Source organism: Saccopteryx leptura, chromosome X, assembly GCF_036850995.1.
Source record: "Saccopteryx leptura isolate mSacLep1 chromosome X, mSacLep1_pri_phased_curated, whole genome shotgun sequence".
Taxonomy (NCBI): domain Eukaryota; kingdom Metazoa; phylum Chordata; class Mammalia; order Chiroptera; family Emballonuridae; genus Saccopteryx; species Saccopteryx leptura.
Genome location: NC_089516.1, coordinates 123,266,317 through 123,289,860, shown reverse-complemented (window position 1 = coordinate 123,289,860; position 23,544 = coordinate 123,266,317). Strand labels below are relative to the sequence as shown.

Genomic DNA, 23,544 nt, shown 5'->3' with positions numbered 1-23,544 from the left:
ATGTTAGCATCATTTGCATTTCATTGAGGAGTAAAATAAAGCACCTTTATCCCTTCAATTACAAGTCCTTTGCCTTTTTCCCTGAAGCTTGGGTGTTTCTATCTCTCTGGTTTCCTGTTCACTTCTTAATTTCATGCTTTGTACTTGCTACAGTTACTGTGACACAAAGAGCTAGCAGGGAGGTGGGCTGAAGCATCAATTTGCAGTTTGTTAAGATATTATCATCCTCATGCTGTTTTGCATGTGTATAGTTAGCCCTTTGGCTTGTTCCTATATTTTCCTTCTATTCTCTTAATTATCTCTTTCTTGACTGAGGGAGAAAGGGCTAAGTTAACCTCACTCTTTGAACCTCAGTTCCTTAATATACAAAATATGGGCTATAATTGTGCCCTGGAAGGTACTCAAATATTAGCTATTTACCCTCTAAATTTACCTTTTCTTACATTTACAGAAGGATTTCCACTAAGAGAGGTAAAGTCATTTTCCCTGTGAGTCACAGAGTTGCCTATTCAACAAGTGTACTTACTCTTTTGCTTATGTGCTATTTGAAGTCAAGTGAATGGGATGAGGAGGAAGAACACACTTCCTTAGAAGTTATAAAGCATGTCCACTATCATAGAGTAATTGTTCAATTTTCACATAAGACACAGAACACAAACTCGCTAAAGGAGTTTCAAGAGGATAGTTAATAACATCTCCCTACTGTGACAAGTGTGCTGAGGCTTAAGATTGTCCTTCACTCATTTACATATTTAATACATGTCCACAATTCCACAATCTAAAGGTTGACATTCAAGTATTTTTTATTTTTTTTTAATTTGACTGAAAATTCATTTAACAGCAATAATGTTATTAATTTGATATATGAGACCTTTTATATTCTTTATTAATCCAACTTGGAGTAAATATTTCTGTTTCACTACAGATATAATAAGTGTGTTAAATTATTGGATATTATTTAAGATCTTGCTGGGATGCAATTTACAATACAATAAGCATTCACTTAATGTTGTAGATAGGTTTTGTGACTTTAAGCAAAATCAGTTTTACATTAGCTAAGTTCCTCTGTTATCTCATCAAAGTTATAATGAAATGATGGTGAAAAAAATGTTATTTGAGATCCTGCTGTATGTGACCCACATCATCTTTCTCAAATTTGAAAAAGGTTTCAAATGTTAAGTACTTACAGAACCACGGGCACTTTAAATAATGATTCTGTATATCTGTGGGTATTTATATTTGTATATAATATATTTATATATATCATTGCCTGTAATATGTAGGCTCTGTGCTAGTTTAGGTGCTGAGAATGTGACAAAAGATGAAAATGACAAAGGAGCTACAAATTTTAGATTACTTTTTACATGATTAGCAATAGAAGTGCTTCTGTGAGACCTTTTACTTACTGATAATATTTACAACAACCTTTTGTGGTGAATTACTGAATTAGGACTATAATTCAGGCATCCTGACCTCATGGAGCTCATAGTCCCAGGGCAGAAAACAGTAGCTTCATATCATAGATGCTACAATAACTCTATAAGGAAAATATGTGCACTTTAGTTGCTACTGCTTTTGTTAAATCAAATTTATTGGTGTTAAACCTAATCCGGAGGGACCTGAAACATTGAAGACATGAACAAAGTTCATCGATTACACACCAAAGCTTTATTTTCTAGCTTGGCCAAGCGGCGGCAACTCCAACAGTGGTCTGAGGGAGCACGTGTGCCGGCCCTTTGTTCTACTTAGTTTTTATAGTTTTGTAAGTGGGAAGTACAGAAGCAAAAATTGTAATTAGGAGTCCCTTACCACTATTGGTTATAGTCATATGTCCTTTAACATGATAGGACCACATTCAGTTTGCAAGGCATACATTATTTTGGAGAAAACAAAAATTTACAAGTCAACACAATGGCAGAAAGATATCTTTTTACATATTAAAAGGCATTCCCATATTATCTAGTGTTCATCTGCTATCTCTCTGTCCAGAGTCACACGTGTTGACTACACGCATTTACATAGGAGAGGTAGTTTCTGTGGGGAGAAATACCGGCAAATGATTCATTGCTATAAGAAAAGGTTTATTTTTGCTTTTCTCTCCCTGCACCTGGCTAGCCATTCACCCCTTTCCCCACAGGTGTGGTGGAATGTCTGGGGATCCATGTTTTCCTCCCCTTTGCATTTATAATACAATGCCAAGGGCCATCCTTGTTATGCCAATCACACAGTACAGAGACTATTCTCACAATTTCTCTGCACACCTTAACCTAAACTAATAAAATGTTCTCCAAGCCTCTTAAAATATTAATATTAATTCTGTAGTTTTTGGTACCTTTCAACATTTGTGGGTGAAGTGGCTCCGTGGCTCCTCAATTGGGGTGATACTGTTTAACATAATTATACAGGTTTCAAGTGCACAATTCTACACACATCATCTGTATATTGTATTGTGTGTTCACTGTCACTGCCAAGTCAGGTTTCTGTCCATCACCATTTATTCCTCTTCCCCCCATGGTAATCACCACACTGTTATCCTGTTATCTGTGTCCATGAATTTTCTATTTTTCTTTTTTTTTGTCCATTTTTGCTCAATTCCTCCAGCTCAAACCCTGTACTATTTATTGTCACATGCTGGTATATAATGGAGTAGGTCAAAGGTCCAAGACCGAGGGAAGAGGAGATGGCAGTGATGGCAAAGAAAAGATAAAAAACAGTGGCAGCATGGCCTAGTGGACCAAAATGTTATCAAGGGTGACATTTAATGGGAAATAGTATTAGGTGAATAGGTAATTAAAATATAAGAATATGTTGCTTACTATGGGCTTCTGGTCATGAGCATTTAATACCCTAGTACAGGATACTATACCAGATAAAAGTTTACTGGAAAGCCTGGCTTATTATCTTTGAAGGAATTAGTGAAGAAACTTTTATTTTTCATGGTTAAATATCCAGTAAGTGCTTTTATTCTCATTACAAATTATCATGGTATCACCATCATTTTCATTTATGCATATTCTTTTTGAGATTTGGTCTTATAAAAATATTTTTTTAACTTTGTGCAAATCATGGTGAATCATAATCAAGTATTCTGATTTCAATTAAAATATTTTTGAATAAAAGGTGTAACAAAACTAGGTTTACAGTTCTTTGTATGGAAAATAATAAAATAATTAATACATAATAGTATAAGTATAAACCCTGTGTTTCATGTACTCACACGTGTACACTTACTTTTCCCCACCCTGTATTTAATTTTCCATGTGCCTAGCAAGTCTTCATTGACATCATTTATAGGGGGTTCCACAACATTCTTGTGCAGTTATGGTGGGTTTATTTTTATATTTTTCTCTCCTTGTATTATTTATCATAAGCTCTTTTTTAGAATTTATTTATTGTGTTTACATAGATTCTAGTGTATCCTCAAAAGCATCCCCCTTCCCCTGTATTCCCTCAACATCTCCCCTACCCCCTCCCAACAGCTCCCTTCTCCCTTCCCTTCAGATTTAATTCCATTCCTCAGATCACATTGTTCCTTGGCTTCCTCAAATGAGTAAAGTCATATGATATTTTTCTTTCTCTGCTTGGCTTATTTCACTCAACTTAATAGTTTCCAGGCCCATTCATCTTGCTACAAAAGGTAATATTTCCTTCTTCCTCATAGCCCCATAGTACTCCATTGTATATATCAACCACAGCTTTTGAAACCACTCGTCTACTGACGGACAATTGGGCTGTTTCAGTTTTTCGCTATTGTGAACAATGTTGCGATAAACATGGGGGTGCATTTCATTTTTTTTCATTCGGCAATATGGTGTCCTTGGGATATATTCCTATAAGTGGGATGGCTTTAACAAATGGTGTTGGTAAAATTGAACAGCTACCTGCAAAAAAATGAAACTAGACTACCAACTCACACCATGCACTAAAATAAACTCAAAATGGATAAAGGACTTAAATGTAAGCCATAAAACCATAAGCATCTTCGAAGAAAACATAGGCAGTAAGCTCACTGACATCTATTGCAGCAATATATTAGCTGATTTATCTCCACAGGCAAATGAAATAAAAGACAGGATAAACAAATGGGACTATATCAAACTAAAAATCTTTTGTACAGCTAAAGAAAATATGAACAGAATAAAAAGACAAACCATACAATGGGAGAACATATTCGACAATACATCTGATAAGGGGTTAATAACTAAAATTTATAAAGAACTTGTAAAACTCAACACCAGGAAAACAAACACTACAATAAAAAATGGGCACAAGAAATGAATAAACAGTTCTCCAAAGAGGACATACAGATGGCCAATAGACAGATGAAAAAATGTACAACATCACTAATCATTAGAGAAATGCAAATTAAAAGCACAATGAGATACCACCTCACACCAGTCAGAATGGCGCTCATAAGATCTTGGTGTAAGAGGGACAGGCAGGTTCTTGGGAATCATTTACTTTGCCAGACTGCACCTGGCTGTTTAAAGAGGCTACTCAAATAGATTTGTATCAGACAATGCTGTTAACTTGTGATGGGCTTTGGGTATGTTACTCCCTGTGGTCCTGGCATAATCTTAAAATGTAGCATCTCCTGTTTCTCAGCAACTCCTTTCAAAGTATGAGACCTCAGGTCCCATGATTTTCTAAGGGCAGTAACCTTTAAACCTAAGACTTAAGGATGGCTAAACAACTACTTTTAAATAAGTATAGCTCTGCCCATGAAAACATAAAATAATGCCTTTCCAGGTTGTAGGACTTGGGTCAGGTTCTGAGATGTGTGAAAAAGTCCAGCTTGAGGTAACATTTTTCCATTTTTTAGTGGAAATTTCTTTTTAATTGTTCATGCTTAATGCAAGACCTTGTCCATTATTCAGGTGACCAGTTGACCATCTATTACAGATCTCTCCTGGCAATGTGCCATGTTCCCATCCCTCCCTTGCAGGTAATTGGTGGGCTGAAGTGATTAAAGGTGGTATGTTACATTGCAACCAACATTCCCATGATCAAGAGGATATGAGCCCACAAACCATTCTCAGTTAGTAATTGATAATTATCATGAGTTGTCCAGACAGGAGCCATTTATATATTTGTCACCCTCATTTTTCTTTTCTTTCTCAGGTTAGGTGCTGTAGTTGGTAAGGTCATTAGTCACTTGTCCCTACTGGTGAGTTCTGGCTTACAGCCTGCTAATTTGTCAGAACAGAAGCCTCACACAGTGGATAGTAGGACAGGAAAAAGAACAAAAAATTCCCACTAGATGAGGCAGAGGCTTTGAGGCTGACCTGTCAGTATAGGAACAAGCTGAACCAAGCTGATAGTAGGATAGCAATAAGAATTATAATAAAATTAATAGCAGTTATTATTGTTTTATAACAAATATAATACAAATAGCACTGCTTGAATACCTCTTCAGTGCTTGGGACTTCACATATATAATGGCTGTAAGAATCTTGTGTGGTATGAATCATCATCCCTAGTTTGTCCAATGCTACACAGTTGAAGTGCTGCAGAGCCTGGATTCAACCACAAGTCTATTTCTGTCCAAAACACATGCTTTTTTAACTAGACTATATTGCCCATTCAGAAAAATATCGTGCAGTGGACATATTGAGCTTGGAAGTTCCTGGAAGCAGAATTAGTCTGAAAACCAGACCAGCCAAATAGCTGCTCAAGACATAGGAAATAAGGGGTATTGACACAGCAGTAGAAAATTTGGAAGTGTGAAGCCAATTAATTCAGATTTCTATGGGTGAACCTATATATTATTGGCTCCACTTCATTTAAAGCAGAGAGAGACAATGAAAGAACAACACTTTACCATATGTAAGATATATCCTTTGAGTAATTTTGCAATACATACACAAGTTGCATGAAACACAAGGTGGTTTGTTACCAATTCTCCAAACAGTCAGTTACCTAAAATGACAGTAACAGTCAGTGGAAAATCTGAATGAGGATAGGCACGTTCTAGTGCTGTGTGCCAGAAAGGAGTGAATTATTGTCTTGTCTAAATTTTAAACACATTTAATATGGCTCACAATAATTTTTTTGGTTCATAACATTGCATTAATATATCCCTTAATTTGAATGAGCATAAAATGACATTATTTTTATTAATAGAAAACCAGTTGTTTTCATATATTTTTCTTCTTCCTTTCTGTCCTTCTATGTCTCCCCCTCTTCTTTTTAACATTCCTTTCCCTTCCCCCTTCCTTTTCAACTGCACTTTCATAGCAGTATGCCTCAGCATTGCACTCCCATTAGAAGTTGCACACCCTACTTAATTATTATGTATATAAGCTTGGGCATCTCCATTTTCGAAAATGGAGCAGTTTCCTTCCAAGGTAGTGGACAACCCATACTGTGTGAGTCTTACAGAAAAAATAAAGGCCATCAGCATGGAAAAAAATACATTCTTGGAGAAGGAGCCACTAGGTGCTCTAGTAGCATTCTGTTCCTCACAAAGCAAGGCTTTGATGATATTAATGGAAAACACGTGGCTTGCACGTTGCATAAAATGAAACCCTACATCTTGAGGTTTTTATTTACTTCCTCCACTCTCACCCCAATCCCCTAGAGATCTAAATTTGTCAATAGATGATGATGCTCTTAAAATCATTTCAGCCACTCATGCGAGCAGTACAACTGACAAAACGTCAGGCAGCCGGTGTTAGCAATGTTAACATACTAATGTCACATGTCAGCTCTGAATGAAGCCAAAGACAGGGAGTGTAAACAATTCTGGTACCTGTACACTGGGAAAGATTATAGGAGCCCATACATTTCAAAACTGATTGAGAATAAAATCTTAAATGTTTAGAACTGAAAGGAGTCTTAGAAATCATTAATTATTGTAAGGACCAAGAGAAGATCAGAAAATAGGCAGGGCACTAATGGAACAGGGAACTTAAGGGTTACAGGCACGTCCTGCTCCTGTTCTGTTAGGAATAACATGCCCAAGGTCGTTCAAGAAGCAGAGACAGATAGGGACCCTGTGAGGCTGAGAATGAAAAAAAAAAAAAGAAAAAGAAAAGAAAAACGTTTGCATTCTATTGGTTAAAAGACCCTTATCAGAAGTTTATGTTTGGAATTTGCCAATGAGCTAGACCCCAGCCCCTGTTGCTATGCTATGTGCAGCCCCTTAGCAAATAGGTTACCGCCACATCTGCTTCTGTATATGCTTGCTTGCTTAGCTTATAAAAAGATTTAGCTGTGAGTGCTAGGTGTGATTCCCATCTGCAGCTCCTTGTGAGCACAGTGTCTCCAGACACCTCAGGAATTTGCCCCTGCGCAGGTAAAACTGGCCAATAAAGTTACATCTATACTCCTGAAAGTCTCTGACATTTGTTCTTGTACCCGGTGGATGTTACATCTCTGGGGGCTTGCCCGGGATTTCTCTTGGTGGAGTTTTTGGTCGGAGACTGGAGGGACAGCTCGAGCTGAGTAAGTACTCTTCAAGGATCCTAATTTGGTTTTGTTTTTGAGCTCCGGAGCATATAAACCTGAGGTAGTAGGTGGGAAGCCACTGGTAATCTACCCAGGGTTTTCAGAATGGGACGCCATTTTCTGAAAGGAATTGTTAACTCTAGGAGTTAACATTAGAAGTGACCGGTCACATTTCTGCACCGCGCTGCACTGCATTTTGTCTGTGTGTGAATGCCTGAATTGAATGTGAGACAATCTTTTACTCTAGCCTTTTTGCTTATTGGTTGGGGTATTTTGATAATTGTTTTGTTAATTCTTGAAGGTTTAGAAGCAGACAAAGCGGGATACAGAGGAATGGGACAACAAGAGTCTGTACCCGGTTCTCCACTTGAGTGCCTGCTAAACAACTTTTCTGATTTTCAGGGAAGAGCCCAGGGGTACGGAGGGCCACCTCCAGACCGAGAGACCCTCCGGACCTTGAGTTAGTTAGAATGGCCCACCTTCAACATAGGGTGGCCCACTGAGGGAACTTTTGATCTTCCTATTGTGTTTGCTGTCCGAGCTATTATCTACCAGGTGCCCCATCCAGACCAATATTTGTATATAGATGTGTGGGTTGATATTGCCACAGAGAAGCCAGGGTATATCAGAAAGTACATAAAGAATGGCAAGAGAGAGAGAAGGGCAGTATGCATTACTGCAAGTAACCAGAGGGCAGGGAAAGGCAGTAGGAAGGAAAAGGAGAAGACCAATTCCCCGGTACGGTCCACTGTACCGTCATCTAGAATTTACCCTGTCTTGCCTGAACTGCTGGAGGATCCCTTAGACGCAGTAAATTTCCCTCCTCCTTATCGGCGGCAGGGAGAACCTGATTCCATGCAGCAGGATGTGAGTGGATTTTTGAGTCCAGCACACACCCGAGGAGGGGCGATATATTCGCCTTCTCCTTCGGTAGGAGGCGCCGCCATCTCGCCTTCTTCTTCGGTGGGAGGTGCCGCCATCTTGCCTTTGTCTCCTGCAGGAGGCGCCGCCATTTTGCCTCCTCCTGCGGGAGGCGCCGCCATATTGCCTTTGTCTCCTCCAATGGGAGGCGCCAAGGGGAGCACGGCCATTTTACCACTCTGGGAAGTGCCTCTGGCACCAGATGCTGGTCCACGAGCACTCCCTCGCTTCATCTATGTGCTTTTTTCCAACAGTGGTTTGTACAATTGGAAGCGGGAAAATCCTTTTTCTGAGAAACCGCAGGGACTAATATCCTTGCTTGAGACAGTTCTTAGGACCCACCAGCCAACGTGGGATGACTGCCAAGAGGTCTTACAAACTCTTTTTTTTTTTTTTTTTTTTTTTTTTTTTTTTTTTTTTATATATATAATTTTATTTTTTTAATGGGGTGACATCAATAAATCAGGATACATATATTCAAAGATAACAAGTCCAGGTTATCTTGTCGTTCAATTATGTTGCATACCCACCACCCAAAGTCAGATTGTCCTCTGTCACCTTCTATCTTGTTTTCTTTGTGCCCCTCCCCACCCCCTATCCCTCTCCCATTCCCCCCTCCCCCCCGTAACCACCACACTCTTATAAATGTCTCTTAGTTTCACTATTATGTCCCACCTACGTATGGAATAATACAGTTCCTGGTTTTTTCTGATTTACTTATTTCGCTTCGTATCATGTTATCAAGATCCCACCATTTTGCTGTAAATGTTCCGATGTCATCATTTCTTATGGCTGAGTAGTATTCCATAGTGTATATGTGCCACATCTTCTTTATCCAGTCATCTATTGATGGGCTTTTTGGTTGTTTCCATGTCCTGGCCACTGTGAACAATGCTGCAATAAACATGGGGCTGCATGTGTCTTTACGTATCAATGTTTCTGAGTTTTTGGGATATATACCCAGTAGAGGGATTGCTGGGTCATAAGGTAGTTCTATTTTCAGTTTTTTGAGGAACCACCATACTTTCTTCCATAATGGTTGTACTACTTTACATTCCCACCAACAGTGGATGAGGGTTCCTTTTTCTCCACAGCCTCTCCAACATTTGCTGTTACCTGACTTGCTAATAACAGCTAATCGAACAGGTGTGAGGTGGTATCTCATTGCCGTTTTGATTTGCATTTCTCTAATAGCTAAAGAAGATGAGCATCTTTTCATATATCTGTTGGCCATTTGTATTTCTTCCTGGGAGAAGTGTCTATTCATATCCTCTTCCCATTTTTTTATTGGATTGTTTGTTTGTTTGTTGTTGAGTTTTATGAGTTCTTTGTATATTTTGGATATTAGGCCCTTATCTGAGCTGTCGTTTGAAAAAATCATTTCCCATTTAGTTGGCTTTCTGTTTATTTTGTTATCAGTTTCTCTTGCTGAGCAAAAACTTCTTAGTCTGATGTAGTCCCATTCATTAATTTTTGCCTTCACTTCTCTTGCCATTGGAGTCAAATTCATAAAATGCTCTTTAAAACCCAGGTCCCTGAGTTGAGTACCTATGTCTTCTTCTATGTACTTAATTGTTTCAGGTCTTATGTTTAGATCTTTGATCCATTTTGAGTTAATTTTTGTACAGGGGGAGAGACTGTAGTCCAGTTTCATTCTTTTGCATGTGGCTTTCCAGTTTTCCCAGCACCATTTATTGAAGAGGCTTTCTTTTCTCCATTGTGTGTTGTTGGCCCCTTTATCAAAAATTATTTGACTATATATATGTGGTTTTATTTCTGGACTTTCTATTCTGTTCCATTGGTCTGAGTGTCTATTTTTCTGCCAATACCATGCTGTTTTGATTGTCGTGGCCCTATAATATAGTTTGAAGTCAGGTATTGAAATGCCCCCAGCTTTATTCTTTTTCTTTAGGATTGCTTTGGCTATTCGGGGTTTTTTATAGTTCCATATAAATCTAATGATTTTTTGCTCTATTTCTTTAAAAAATGTCATTGGAAGTTTGATGGGAATTGCATTAAATTTGTATATTGCTTTGGGTAATATAGCCATCTTGATTATATTTATTCTTCCTAGCCAAGAACAAGGTATATTCTTCCATCTCATTATATCTTTTTCGATTTCCCTTAACAATGGTTTATAGTTTTCATTATATAAGTCCTTTACATTCTTTGTTATGTTTATTCCTAAGTATTTTATTTTTTTTGTTGCAATCGTGAAGGGGATTGTTCTTTTGAGTTCCTTCTCAGTTGTTTCATTGTTGGCATATAGAAAGGCTATTGACTTCTGTATGTTAATTTTGTATCCTGCGACCTTACTGTATTGGCTTATTGTTTCTAGTAGTCTTTTTGTGGATTCTTTGGGGTTTTCGATGTATAGTATCATATCATCTGCAAAAAGTGATACCTTTACTTCTTCTTTTCCGATATGGATGCCTTTTATTTCTTTGTCTTGTCTGATTGCTCTGGCTAGAACTTCTAGTACCACATTAAATAAGTACAAACTCTTTTTACTACAGAAGAAAGAAATAGAATAATGAGAGAAGCAGTAAAAGCAGTTTTAGAGGATGGGGGAACAGATGGGGAAGCTGAGAATGTCCTTCCCAAGCAGCCCCCGGCCTGGGACCCAAATACCTCAGGGGGGAGGGAAGCACTCTTCCAGTATCACCGGGCTCTGTTGCGGGGTTTAAAAGCAACAGCCAGGAGACACACTAATTTTAGTAAGGTAAGTGAGGTTATCCAGGGAAGGGAAGAATCCCCCACCGCATTTTTAGAGTGGCTAATGGAGGCCTGCCAGGTTTATACCCCTATAGATCCAGAAGCTGAGGAGAATTACAGGTTAGTAAATATAGCTTTTGTGACGCAAGCTGCATCAGACATTAGGAAGAAGCTTCAGAAATTAGAAGGATTTGAAGGGAAAAATAGAAGTGAGCTAATTGAAATAGCTCAGAAAGTATATATAAATAGGGATGACTCAGAACTAGGGAGAGAAGCTGTCAAGATCCTCATTGCAGCTCATAAGTCAGAGAAGAAGGGAAAAGGAGAGCAGCAAAAAGGCAAAGAGGAAGGTCAACCATGGAAGCAAATAGGCAAGGACCAGTGTGCCTATTGCAAGGAGAAAGGACACTGGAGGAGAGATTGCCCAAAGTTACGGGTTAACAGTCAGAAGCAGCTAAAGCAAGATCGAGAGGTCTTGCTCCAAACCTTAGACTGACGGGGCCAGGGCTCCATTTCTGTTGGCTCCCAGGAGCCCATGGTCACCCTAACAGTCGAAGGAAAGCGAATAGACTTCCTGGTTGACAGGGGAGCCACCTATTCAGTTTTAAAAAAGCCACAAGGACACATACAAAAAGAAACTACAAAAATAATAGGGGTAACGGGAAAAGCAGTAGCTTATCCACGGACCACTGCAAGAATCACAGATTTAGGCTGAGGCACTATTACTCACTCATTTCTAGTCATTCCAGATTGTCCTTATCCTCTCATGGGCCGAGATCTCTTGCAGAAACTTCAAGCCATGATAATCTTTAAGCAAGAGGACAGCAGTTCCCAAGAGGTAAAGGAAAAAGTCAGTCTTGAGGTAACGGTGCCCATATGTGAAGGATACTTGATGGCAGTCCTACAGGAAGGTAAGGACGAAGTCATCAGGGTCCCAGAGGAAATACAGGAAAAGGCGCCAGGGGTGTGGGCAGAAACCAACCCACCAGGTTTAGCCGCTCATCAGCCACCTGTCATAGTGCAGTTGCTGAGCACTGCTAGCCCCGTGCGGGTAAGGCAATATCCCATACCAGCACGAGCTAAGCAGGGCATAGCACAGCATCTGAAGTGATTACTAGCGGTGGGTATCCTCCGGGAATGTCAGTCAGCCTGGAACACACCTTTGCTCCCAGTCCAGAAGCCTGGGACCCAGGACTATCACCCGGTGCAAGATCTATGAGAAGTAAACGCCCGGGTAGAGACTATTCACCCAACGGTGCCAAATTCCTACACTTTGCTAAATTCGTTACCCCCTACTTGTACATATTATTCAGTACTAGATTTGAAGGATGCTTTCTTTTGCATTCCATTGGCCCCCAAGAGCCAGGAGATATTTGCTTTTGAATAGAATGATCCGGAAAATGGACTAGTGGGACAGTATACATGGACCAGGCTTCCTCAAGGGTTTAAGAATTCTCCCACTATCTTTAATAAAGCTTTGTGTAAGGACTTGCAGTGGTTTTGAGCTGCCCACCCTTTAACTGTGTTGCTCCAATATGTGGATGACCTCCTCATCGCTGCAGCAGAAGAAAAGCAATGTAAGATGGCCACCTTAGACCTACTCCAGGATCTCCAGCAGATGGGGTATCGAGTCTCTGCCAAGAAGGCCCAGATTGTCACCCAAACTGTAAGTTACTTGGAATATAACTTACAAGGGGGACAAAGGACATTATCCAGTCAAAGGATTCAAACTGTGTTGCAGATCCCAGAACCCACTAACAAAAGGCAAGTGTGGGAATTTCTGGGAGCAGTAGGATATTGCAGACTCTGGATATTAGGATTTGCAGAGCTGGCCAGGCACCTCCATGAATTGATGCGGGGCAAAGAAGAACAGTTTATTTGGAAAGACAAGGAAAGGAAGGCTTTCCAGGCACTGAAGGAGGCCCTAGTAACTGCCCCAGCATTGGCCCTACCAGATATGGCCAAACCTTTCCAGGTGTACATTGCTGAGAAGGGACGGGTAGCCTTGGGAATCCTCAGCTAAGAGCTTGGGCCATGGAAGAGGCCTGTAGCATACCTATCCAGGAAGCTAGACTCCATAGCATCTGGCTGGCCAACCTGTTTGAGGGCACTTGCTGCTACCTCAATCCTAGTTAAGGAGGCCAACAAACTGACATTGGGTCAGGACATCCAGGTTATTGGAGAACACTATCTAGAACAAGTGCTGCGTGCCCCACCAGATAGGTGGCTCTCCAATGCCCAACTGACACAGTACCAAGCACAGTTATTGAATCCCCCGGCAGTGCAGTTCTTGAAGATGGCAGTCTTAAATCCTGCCACCTTGCTACTGTTACCAGACCCATCAGTGGTCCATGACTGCAGACAGATATTGGACACTGTCACAGGGGCCAGATCGGACCTTAGGGACCAGGCCTATGAGAAGGCAGACCTCACGCTGTTCACTGATGGAAGCAGTTATGTCTGAGATGGACAAAGATATGCAGGAGCAGCCGTAACTACCCAGGACAGTGTCTTATGGCAGAGGGCATTACCAAAAGGTACATCTGCACAGCGAGCAGAGCTAATTGGACTTACACAGGCCCTCCAGATAGCTGAGGGCAAAGTGGCCAACATTTACACGGACAGCAGATATGCCTTTGCCACTGCTCACATTCATGGTGCCATTTACAAAGAAAGAGGCTTGCTAATGGCAGGGGGAAAAGAAACTAAGAATAAGACTAAGATCTTAGCCCTGCTTGATGCCATTTGGCTTCCCGCTAAAGTAGCCATAATTCATTGCAAAGGACATCAAAAGGGGGACTCTCCAATTGTTCAAGGAAATCGTTTTGCTGACATCGCTGCCAGAGAAGCTGCAAAAGAAGGAACTGCAAACATTCTACCACTCTTGCCTCAACCCTTGCTGCCTCCAAACCCTAAGTATACTCCTGAGGAAGAGCAGGAGGGAAAGAAATTAAGGGGTAAAAGAAATAAGCAGGAGTGGATAGAACTTCCTGACACCAGACTCTACCTACCCCAAGGAATAATAGGAGAAATTGCAAAGGAAATCCACGCAAGTTCCCACTTAGGGCAAAATAAGATGGAACAACTAATTAAGAAGTAGTATGGGTGACCCCAGATTAGAAATATAGTACAATCTATAGTTTCTAGATGTAAGGCTTGTGCTAAGGTCAATGCTATAAACAAGAATCTTCCCCCTTTAGTTAGATATAGGGGAAAGTGCCCAGGAAAGTTATGGGAAATAGATTTCACAGAAATGACTCCAGGAAAGGCAGGATTTAAGTATCTACTTGTGCTAATAGATACTTTTACAGGATGGACAGAAGCCTTTCCCACCAAAGGTGAAACTGCTTCCACAGTTTGCAAGATCCTGCTAGGAGAAATCATCCCTAGATATGGAATCCCATAGCCATAGGATCTGACAATGGACCAGCTTTCATTTCTAATATTTCCCAGGAATTAGCTACAAGGCTAGGAATTGATTGGAAATTGCATTCTATTTACAGGCCTCAGAGTTCAGGACAAGTAAAAAGAATGAATAGGACATTAAAGGAAACTCTAATTAAGTTAAGAGAGGAGACTGGCGAAAACTGGGTAGAGTTACTCCCTTTTGCTCTGTTCCGGGTTAGATGTACACCTAACACTAATAAATGGACCCCCTGTGAGCTCCTGTTTGGACAACCCATTCCACTGGTTCCCCAGCTCACCAGAGAGGAAATAGAGATGTCTAATCATAATTTCCTCAAGTCCCTACAGGCATTGCAGTATATTCGGAGAGAAGTAAGGGAGCTGTGAGAACAGAGGACTGCAGCATTAGAAGACAATGCTCAGAGGCTGTCGCCACCAGACCCTGGACAGTGGGTTTGGGTCCTTAACCACCGTTGAAGGAACCTAGAGTCGCAGTGGCAAGGACCGTTCCAGGTGTTGCTCAGCACCCCTTCTGCAGTCCGGGTAGTAGAAAAGCCCTATTGGTTCCATCTCTCCCACGTGAAGCCAACCCAACCACCCGACAAAGGATCCTGGAGATGGCAAGTCAAGCAGACCCCTGGAAAGCCTTTACAGCTCACCTTCTCCTCCACTTAGGACTAATGACTTTCTGTATTTTACCCAGTAGGGAACTAGAATTAAATGAATGGGTATTGATTAGAACAGCAGATAGCATTACAATAGCACAAAACAATACATGGGGCAACCAAGTAACTTTTAGTGTAGATTTTTCAAAATTTTTTGTTGATGAATTCTGTGACTCTCCCACAGCACACAGGTCTGTAAAGTGGACGCCTCGGGCACCTTTAGGCTTACCAGAATGGGAGATTATTGAAGTGTGTTTGCCCTTACGCCACAATAGGGCATTGTGGTATACTCCACATTATGCGTGTCCTGAGCCTCTTCCAGGGCAACGCTACACTTGTGGTTCTACCACTGAATTTTATTGTAAAGCATGGGGTTGTGAAACCCTTACTAGTCAATGGAAATGGAAGCCGCCATGACCAGACACCGACATAGATCTCCTCCACCTAGGAACTAAGTATGGAGGAAAAAGGCCTAATGAAGGTATAGATTACCAATGTTTTATATACAATTGTAACCCTGAACTCTGTGTCAGTGCATACATCATCCCACAAGTGTATCTGTATGGAGGCAACCCTAAGTTCCTTCTTGTCCCACCTGTAAGGGAAAAGAGAGCTCCCGTTCTAATACCTATTACAGCTACTATAGGTGTTATCAGATCGGCATCAGTAGGAGCTGCCGCTCTAATACAGGGAGACTTGAATTTGAAGCAATTGTCTCATACTTTCTCAAAGGACATTGCCATACTCCAGAACCAGGTAATTTTCTTAGGAAAGCAAATAGATTCCCTAGCGGAAGTAGCCCTACAGAATAGGAGAGGAATAAACCTCCTTTTCCTCAAGCAAGGAGGACTATATGCAGCCTTAGGAGAAGAATGCTGTTTCTATTCTAATCATTCTGGAGTAATTAGAGAAAATATTAAAGTGTTAGCAAATAGATTAAAGGATAGGAAGTTAGATGAAGAAGATAACCCAGGTTGGTATGCCTCTATGTTCAGAACTTCCCCTTGGCTAACTACTCTTATATCTACAATTGCTGGGCCATTACTAATACTTTTGTTAGCTCTCACTGTTGGGCCTATAGTTCTTAATAAACTCCTTGCATTTATAAAGGAAAGAATTGAAACTGTAAAGGTAATGGTCCTATCTCAACCTACTTATACCATTCTTCCCACTGATGAAGAATCAAGGGTTTGATTTATGCCCTAACAGGAGTAGGGAATGTAAGGACCAAGAGAAGATCAGAAAATAGGCAGGGCACTAATGGAACAGGGAACTTAAGGGTTACAGGCACGTCCTGCTCCTGTTCTGTTAGGAATAACATGCCCAAGGTTGTTCAAGAAGCAGAGACAGATAGGGACCCTGTGAGGCTGAGAATGAAAAAAAAAAAAAAAAAGAGAAAAGACAAACGTTTGCATTCTATTGGTTAAAAGACCCTTATCAGAAGTTTATGTTTGGAATTTGCCAATGAGCTAGACCCCAGCCCCTGTTGCTATGCTATGTGCAGCCCCTTAGCAAATAGGTTACCACCACATCTGCTTCTGTATATGCTTGCTTGCTTAGCTTATAAAAAGATTTAGCTGTGAGCGCTAGGTGCAATTCCCATCTGCAGCTCCTTGTGAGCACAGTTTCTCCAGACACTCGGGAATTTGCCCCTGCGCAGGTAAAACTGGCCAATAAAGTTACATCTATACTCCTGAAAGTCTCTGACATTTGTTCTTGTACCCGGTGGATGTTAAATTATTAATCTAGCTTCCTCCTTGTATAGGTAGGAGACAAAGGCCCAGAAAAGAAAGGGGTTTACTAAGTTTATGGAATGAGTGTCTGTGTCAAAGTAGGCCCTAATCCCTGGATTACTCATTCCCAGAGGAGTGTTATTTCCCCACTTACTGAAAATAGATAATATACTGGCCTGAAGGAAATGGATGAAACTTTCACCTTAGCCAAAAGCAATTAAAGTACAGTGTCATGAATGTTCTCTTCAGTGGTATACTCTGTGTTCTCCTTAGAACAAAATGTGATGTGGGTGATCCAGCTAGAAAATGACTTTGCTGTAGAGAATTGAGAATCCAAGCATATAGCAATCAAATATAACTCTGCTTTTAAAATGTCATCTCTTAGTACAAGGGAGTGGGGAAGGTTTAAACTCAAATTGTTTGTTAGTTTTGCAATATTAATGAAATTGAAAAAAAGCAATATTAATAGTCAGTGGCATTGTGGATGGAGACCTGGCTCCACACTTATTGATTTGTCTCTGAGACCCTGCAGATAATAAGAGAAATAGTATTTATCTGACATGGTCTTGTTTTATTGTTGGACTCTTTTTCCCTATATGCTTTAGTTTTTTACATCAAAGAGGAATGGATACTCTTGGCTATTATGTGGAAGGCTATTGATATTAACTAAGAGAATTATAATTATTCTCTTTTATTTCAAGCATTCTTTCAATATTTCCAGGATGAGTGTTTTAACTGGTTAGGCTCATTGAATGTATAAAGGACTCTCACAACTTAATAATAAAAAGAGAAGAATTATTCAATTAAAAAATAAATAGAACTGATGGAGAATTTCAGATGGAGCTCTCAAAGTGCTTTATTTTAGAGAGGAGTGACAGGACCAAGATTGACATTATCAAACTCATTCAATAGATTAGTGTTGAGCCAAGGTAAGAACTCATTTTATGATTCCTAGAACAGTAAGTTCATTAATGTTAAAAAGTCTTTTTATAGCTTTTTGAGAACAAGTTAACATTTTCTCAAAATATCTCAACATATTCTCAAAATATCTTTGGTCTCTGTGATTATAGTGCACAATGCATTTTTGGAATATTGTTCAGCTCCAGATGTGAAATCTAATTCTGAGTCTATTATTGACTTGTGCAAACTTGGGAAGTCACTTAACATTCTGGGTCTCATTTCCATTGAGGGTCAAAATAGTAAACTAATATTTTCCCACCTAGCTTACCAAATTCTTGAAAGTCTCAGACAATATGGTGAGTAAAAAATTGTTTTGCAAAGTATAAAATGTTATATAGATATGATTACAGTAGTATTAATGACATTAAAGTACCTCCAGAGAAGTTTTGCCTTCCTCAATGACAGACTGCTTGTTTTTAGGGCCACAGTATGATTTTTCTGTGCTCTAGGCACTTTTGTCTCCATGAACTCATTCCTCCATAAAATATATTAAAAATTGTATTTTATGACTACATAGGAATAAAGACAGATATGTTAATATTACATGTTAAAACATTTTTAACTTAAAAGTTTATATATTTTTATTTTTATTTAGGAAACTAAAATATTTTTGTGGGTTTCAAAAAGTACTGTGAGCCTATGCACAATGTCCACAGAATAAGTCTGTACCTCTGATACAGACCAACCCTTCAACTGAGGACAATGAAAAACAGCTGTTAAAAATATAAATAATGTCAATTTTAAGACACTGGAGCTCAAACAAAACAGAGAAGAATTAGTGGATCAAGACCAAAAGAGGAGAGAAGCCCATAGGTGAAACCAAAATTTCATGCCATATTTACCCTTAATGTATTTCTTGATTCCAAGAGTACAATTGAGAGTCTAAGAAGCTGACCAGAGCCTGGAGAGGTGGTAGTACAGTAAATAGAACATCAGACTGTAATGCAAAGGACCTAAGTTTGAAAGCCTGAGGTTGATGGCTTAAGCGCAGGCTCATCTAGCTTAAGTGTGAGCTCATCTGGCTTGAGTGCAGGCTCACCAGCTTAAGTGCAGGGGCACTGGCTTGAGCATGGGATCATAGATCTGACCCTATGGTCACTAGCTTGAGCCTACAGGTCACTGGCTTAAAGCCCAAGGTCGCTGGTTTGAGCCCCAGGTCACTGGCTTGAGCAAGGTGTCACTCGCTCTGTTGTAGCCCCCTGGTCAAGGCACATAATGAGAAAGCAATCAATGAACAACTAAGGAGACTAAGAAGCTGCAATGAAGAAATGATGCTCTTCATCTCTCTTCTTTCCTGTCTTTCTGTCCCCATCTGTCCCTCTCTCTGTCTCTCACAAAACAAAACATAAAAATCTGACTAGAGTTTACAACTTCAAGTATAAGGAGAAAAAATTGAGGATCAGAGCTTGTCACATAGGAGCATTTCTAATAAAGTCCTCAATTTTAGGTTGGGACCAGTGGTGGGACTCAGCTGGTTCACACCATTTTTCCAGAACCTATATCTAATTTTTTGTTGAGTTTGGTGAACTGGTTGTTAAAATGGCACTTGTAATCAGGGTTCTCTCTAAGGTGGGTGCCTGAGCAACCGCTCATTGTGGAAGTCACAAATTTAGATTCCTTACTATTTTTTAACGTTTCTCTGCAAAAAAGTGTATTTTAAATGCCCATAATAATGTTCATTCTGTACATTGGTGAAAAAAAATTGTGAGAATGCCAATCAAGAAATAATATGGAAATATCTTATATAAAAGTTTTATTGTTTATTGTCAGATATTACTTAATATTTTTTCATTAATATTTTAAAACTCTTATAACATAATCTAGTTTTTTGTACCTCTTTTATTCTTATTTAAGTATCAAATGCATGAAATAATAAACTACGTTCAGTGTATTGTTTTTTAAAACTTAATGTGGTCATTAGGGCAGTAACTAGTTGTTAAATTATTTGAATCCCACCACTGGTTGTTAGGGTCCTCAATGGCAACAGTTTAAGTGTAAGAGAAAACCAGAAATAGGCTATTTAGGGAGACTGAAGCCTAACATCCAGTCCTTGTAATATTAATTGAATTGGAATGATCTGGAGTTGTCAGAAATCTTGATACTTAGTGACTGTTCAAAGCATAGGTAAATCATCACGGTAGGAAGATAATATCATCTAAAGCTTTATATTAGTTTTGTAATTTTTTACACATAATGTTTTTGATGTTCACTCAAAAATAATTGGGCATAGAGAGTTAACATCATATGACTAAAACCTAAGGTAAACCACATATAACAGAAAAATACCTACAAGAGCCCCCAATAATGGATACATAATTTAAAATAGCTTTGAAGCCATATATGACAAACCATCAGCTAATATCATACTAAATGGTAAAAAAAAGAAGGCTATTCTTCTAAAATCAGGAACAAGACAAGGCTGCCTACACTCTTCACTCTTAATTCAACATAGTTTTTGAGTTTTAGCCAAAGCAATCAAGCAAAAGAAAGAAGCAGAAAGAAATTATATAAAAAAATAGGAAGTAGGTGACATCAGAGAAATGGCGCCGTGAGGAGCATGACCAACAAATTTCCCAAAAATTTCAACAAGTTCATCAACCAGAGACAGAAAAATCTATCCTTGGAGCATCTAGGAGTTCCACACACTGAAAACAAAGATAGGATTGAGCGAAAAATTGACTAAATATATAATCAACCCTGAAGGAAATAAGACTGACAAAGGAACACTCCGCCTTCCATATTAACCTGAGCAAAGGCTGATTTCACTTGGAACTCAGAGTCCGGGAGGCTAAGGGTGTGGAGGAAGTGAGGCTGCAGCATGGACATTTGTTCAAGCTGAGGAAAGAGTGTGCCTTTGTTGAATCAGCCCACGCGAGCAAATGCCCACGCTGCGAGCAGTAGCAGCCAGCAGTGCACAGGGAGTGCGCCAAAGCAAACTTCCCTATGCCCGAGCTTCTCTGGGAAGGTGGGGCACCTCACCCAGCCATTCAAGCTAATAATCAAGCATCAGGGGAGGGGCGCCCGGGCAACTTGCAGTCCTTTCTGGAGCAGATCAGTGGATCCAATCGCTGAAATTAGCTTAACCCACAGTCTGCTCACCTCCCAACTGACCTATGTGGCTCTAACTGAGAAGATCTCTCTCAGTTCAGTGATCTACGACAAGAGGCATGATATTTTTTAGTCCCTCATACTAAAGGGGCGGGGGCAACTTCTGATTGGCAGAGCTTTCATACTCAGGGATATATACTAAAAAGAGGTACTTGGCAGATGTTAAGACCTCCTGTACTGCCCTGGCCGGTTGGCTCAGTGGTAGAGCGTTGGCCTGGCATGCGGGGGACCCAGGTTTGATTCCCGGCCAGGGCACATAGGAGAAGCGCCCATTTGCTTCTCCACCCCCCCTCCTTCCTCTCTGTCTCTCTCTTCCCCTCCCACAGCCAAGGCTCCATTGGAGCAAAGATGGCCCGGGCCCTGGGAATGGCTCCTTGGCCGCTGCCCCAGGTGCTAGAGTGGCTCTGGTCACGGCAGAGTGACGCTCCGGAGGGGCAGAGCATCGCCCCCTGGTGGGCAGAGCGTCGCTCCTGGTGGGCGTGCCGGGTGGATCCCGGTCGGGCGCATGCGGGAGTCTGTCTGACTGTCTCTCCCCGTTTCCAGCTTCAGAAAAAAATACAAAAAAAAAAAAAGACCTCCTGTACTGCAGCCAGCGACTAGGGCATCTTCTTCCTAGCCAAAACTGGTTACAAAGTGTGGAAAGCCTGGGGAGAGTGGTTCCACAGAGTGCTAAGTGGGCTGAACAGGCCTGGAGGCTCATAGAAAGTCACCTTGAGAGCAATTGGCTCCCAGCCCCAACTGATTATGCTGGCGGCTCTGACTGCCAGAGCCTTACCCAGAGCCCTGCGTTGAGTGGGGATAGAGTGGGGATTTGCCAGGTCATTGAGCCACTTACTCCCCAGGCAGAGGCAGTGGCAGCCTCATAGCTGGATCATCAGGCTGATAATTCAAGAAGTAGAGACTAGGAGAAAGGCTCCAGGAAAATGGACTCTCTCATTGTCAGAGCCTTCAAACGCTAACAAGCCTTGACTACCAACGAGACTGAAGCCTAATATATGACATTGCCGTAGAGTCTCATCAACTGCAAATCTCTACCTAAGCATGCCACAGAGGCAGAGCCTGGAGTACAGAGTCATCGACCAGGAAGAGGGAGAGGAAAGAAAAAGGAAGAAGTTAACCTCTCAAAATCAAGAAAAATCCACAGACTTTATAACTTGTTCCACTATTTTTTTTGTGCCTTTCATCTTCTTGCCTTTATTATTATTATTTCTATTTCCTCCACCTTGGTTCTTTTATTCTCTGCCTGTCTTATTCTTTCCTCTTCTTGAACAACACTCCCCATAAATGTTACATTTTATTTCTTTTCTTCCTCCTTACTCTCCATGAGGGTTACACTCCCAAACTCTTAACTTTCTCTCTCTCTTTTTGTTTTTTTCTTTTTTCTTCTTTTCTTTTCCCCTTTTTCTTATTTATCCTTCTCTATTAGTTTCTTCTTTTCTCCTTTTACTTTTCCTGTCATTCAATCCTCAATCATAAACAAATTATTTAATTTGGGACTCAAGTTTTTTTTGTGTGTGTGTGAGGCATTTTGGGTGCTTTTTACTTCGACTTTTAACTCATTAGCATTCCTCCCAATCCAGGATCTCCAGTTTATTTAGTTTTTGTTCCACTTAATACAATAGTTATTTTTTTCCTTTTTCCAATTTCCCTCTTATCTCTCTCATTATATCTCTTAGTTGACCATCACTTACAAGCAAATAATTTTATACTTGACAAAAATTTTTGCATTTTGTGGGTACCTACTTCCTTTTTTGTTCCTTGAAAAATTCCCTCAAATCAGGCCCTCCATTATAGGCCGTTTTTGTTCCATTTAGCATAATATAATTCACAGTTCATCATGATATTTTCCAAAGGAAGAGGGGTGAGGAGGGTAAAAGAAAAAAAAAAGGGGGGGAATAATAAATTATTATTGTTTTATTTCCAAATAATTTTTCCACTTTTTTTTTACTTTTTATTCTTTATTAATTCCCACTAGTGCTATCAACAAAACCACCCTCAGGTGCCATTAAGAAAAAGGAAATCGAATATAATGGATACAAAAGATAGAGATGTAACACAGATAGATGTGGAAAAATCTATGGAGAAAAATTTGATATATTGGAAACCTTGGAGCTAAATGACATTTAAAATAGAAATTTTAAAAATACTCAGAGATATACAAGAAAACACAGAAAGGGAATTTAGGGAGCTCAGATAACAACACAATATATTACTAGGGAAATTGAAACTATAAAACCAAATTAAAAAAAGATGAAAAACTCAATTCATGAACTGAAAAATGAGGTAACAAGCTCAGCTAATATAATAAACCAGAGAGAAGGTAGGATTAGTGACATATAAGACAAGCAACTTAAGGCACAACAGAGAGAAGAAGAGAGACTCAAAAATTAAAAAAATGAGAAAGCCCTACAGGAATTGTCTGACTGCATCAAAAAAAATAACATAAGAATAATAGGTATATCAGAGGGAGAAGAGAGAGAAAATTGAATGGAGAATATATTCAAACAAATAATAAATGAGAACTTCCCAAGCCTGTGGAAAGAACTAAAGCCTCAAATTCAAGAAGCAAACAAAACACCAAGTTTTCT

The 23,544-nt window shown here is 40.0% G+C and overlaps 1 pseudogene; it reads left to right on the top strand.

Moving 5' to 3' along the window:
* The first annotated feature begins 20,727 nt into the window (after positions 1-20,727).
* Positions 20,728-23,544, top strand: part of LOC136386473 (eukaryotic translation initiation factor 3 subunit F pseudogene) — a 145,115-nt pseudogene continuing 142,298 nt past the window's right edge.